Here is a 2,902-nt window from a genome sequence, read left to right on the forward strand (position 1 = left end):
GCTGTCAGTGGATCTACAATTCTGAGGTCTGGAGGACGGTGGCTCTCTTCTCACAGCTCCACCAGGTAGTGTCCCAGTGGGGACTCTTTGTAGGGGCTCCAACCCCACATTTGCCTTCCACACTGCCCTAGCAGGGGTTCTCCATGAGGGCCTTGCCCCTGCAGCAAACTTCTGCCTGGGCATCCAGGAATTTCCATACATCATCTGAAATCTAAACAGAGGATCCCAAACCACAATTCTCAATTTCTGGGCACCTGCAGGCTGAGCACCAGGTAGAAGCTGCCAAGGCTTGGGGCTTCCACTCTCTGAAGCAATAGCCCAGAGGTTGTACCTTGTTCCCTTTCAGTCACAGCTGGAATGGCTAAAAAGCAGGACACCAACTCCCTAGACTGTACACAGCAGAGGGACCCTGGGAACAGCCCACAAAACCATTTTTTATTCCTAAGCCTCTGGTCCTGTGATGGGACAAGTTACTACAAAGGTCTCTCAGGTGTTCTGGAAACATTTCCTCCATTGTCTTGGTGATTAACTTTTGGCTCTTCATTACTTAAGTAAATTTTTGCAGCCAGCTTGAATTTTCTCAGAAAATGGGATTTTCTTTTCGATCACATCGTCAGGCTACGTATTTTCCAAACTTACATGCTCTGTTTCCTTTTTAACACCGAATGTCTTTACCAGCATCCAACTCACCTCTTAAATGCTTTGCTTAGACATTTCTTCCACCAGATAGCCTAAATCATCTCTCTCAAGTTCAAAGTTTCACAAATCTCTAGGACAGGGGCAGAACACCACCAGTCTCTTTGGTAAAACAGTAAGAGTTTTACCTCTGCTTCAGTTGCCAATAAGTATCTCATCTCCATTGGAGACCACCACAGCCTGGATATTATTATCTGTATCAATATCGGCATTTTGGTCAAAGCCATTCAACAAGTCTCAAGGGAGTTTTGAAATTTTCCCACATTTTTCTCTCTTCTTCTGAGCCCTCCAAACTGTTCCAACCTCTGCCTCCTACCCAGAACCTTACTTTTGGTTATCTTTTGAGCAGTGTCCTACTCTACTGGTACCAATTTACTGTATTTGTCCATTTTCATTTTCATGCTGCTGATAAAGACATACCCAAGACTGGGCAGCTTACAAAAGAAAGAGGATTACATGGCTTGGAAGGCCTCACAATCATGGCACAAGGTGAAAGTCACATCTCACAGGGTAGCAGAAAAGAGCAGAGAGCTCGTGCAGGGAAACTTCCCTTCCCATCAGATCTCATGAGACGTATTCACTATCATGAGAACAGCATGGAAAAGACCTGCCCCCATGATTCAATTACCTGCCACCAGATCCCTCCCACAACACATGGAAATTCAAGATGAGATTTGGGTGGAACACAGCTAAACTATATCAGGCCCCTCCTGGGCTTTTATTGTCCTCTGGGTGGACTGGTAACACCTTCCCCTAGAGGACTGCACCTTCACCCAGCCCCTCCCAGTCAGTATTCTCCCCTGCTACTCCCCCAGATGCCAATTATTGGTCACTTGAGAGTCTTTCTCATCCTAACTGAAAATTAATATCTGATTCCCATCTCCCCTGCATAACCTGTGAAAAATGTCAGTTGCCTTAGATCCAAGAGGTTCCTTGCCTATATTTCCATTCCCAGCTCCCATTCCCAGGCATGTAGACTCCTTCAATTCATTCATACACCTGTCCAGAGTCTACCCTATTCCAGCTCCTGGGGGTATAGCAATGAACAAAACAATGCCCACAACCTGTGGGAGCCTGAGTTCTAGTTGAGGGAGACAGATAAGAGAGAAGATGAATAAACAATATATGTAGTGTGACTGATGGTGATAAGGACTGTGGAGAAAAAAGAGATTGGGAAAAGACAGTAAACTCCTGAGGGAGGCAGGTCAGGGAAGACCTCACTGTGAAGGTGACATTTAGGCAAAGGGTTGAAGGAGGTAAGGGAGAAAGCTGTGCAGCAATCTAAAGAAATGGCAGTTCAGGCAGAAGGAACAGCAGGTGCCGGGGCCCTGGGGGGGGGGCATATGTTCCAGGAACAGTACAGGGCCAGGGTGGCTGGAAGGGAGCAAGTAAGAGGAGATGCGGTGGAAGGCAAGCACAGAGGGGTGATGAGCAGGCAGCATGAGCCAATTCTCCAGTGTCTTCTGGGTCACCTTAAAGACTTTGGCTTTTACTCTGATGAGACAGGAAGCCAGTTCATGGTTCTGTGCAGAGCACTGATATGATCTCACCTAGTGTTGGGTTGTAAAGGGATTTTAGGAGTCAACAATGGAAGTGGAGACCAGGTGGGGGAGAGGGAAGACGGGGGTTCACACCAGGCAATGAGTAGTCATGGGGGATGAGAAGCAATTGGATTCTTACGTCTTGAAGTTGGGGCCCACAGGAGGTGGATGTGAGAGAAGAGGTGAGGACAGTGGCCTGGTTCACTAACTGGAAGGATTGGGTTTGGGGAGGAGCATGTAATGTAGGCAGCCTGTACACAGCATTTAGAGGTTTCTCTATAGCAGTGTGTCAATGGGTACTTACCTCTGTGCCTTTGCACACGCTGGCTTCTGTGCCTGGAAATCTTTCCCTGCCCTGGCAGAACTTTAACTGCCTTCTCAAAAGTCCCTTCTGTGAATCTGTCCTGTTGGCCTCCACTCCCTCTCTCTCTCTTTGCTTCATGCACATGCTGGGCCTCACAGAAGTTGCACAGCCTTGGCCATATTGTGCCCCAGAAATAAGGAGAGCGTGCCTTCCATCCCTGAAACCTGTGTTTCTCAGAGGGTCCACACCTCAGAGTGTCTGCTATGCAGTAAGAGCTCAACCAAAGACTGACTGGGGACCTGACTGGGGTCTTGCTCTCCCTGTAAGCCTCAATTGGCAGCAATCGCAGAGCTTTGTCTGA

The sequence above is a fragment of the Aotus nancymaae genome, unplaced genomic scaffold (genome assembly GCF_030222135.1).
Source record: "Aotus nancymaae isolate 86718 unplaced genomic scaffold, 86718_ANA_hifiasm-v0.15.2.pri h1tg000006l, whole genome shotgun sequence".
In the NCBI taxonomy this organism is placed as follows: Eukaryota; Metazoa; Chordata; class Mammalia; order Primates; family Aotidae; genus Aotus; species Aotus nancymaae.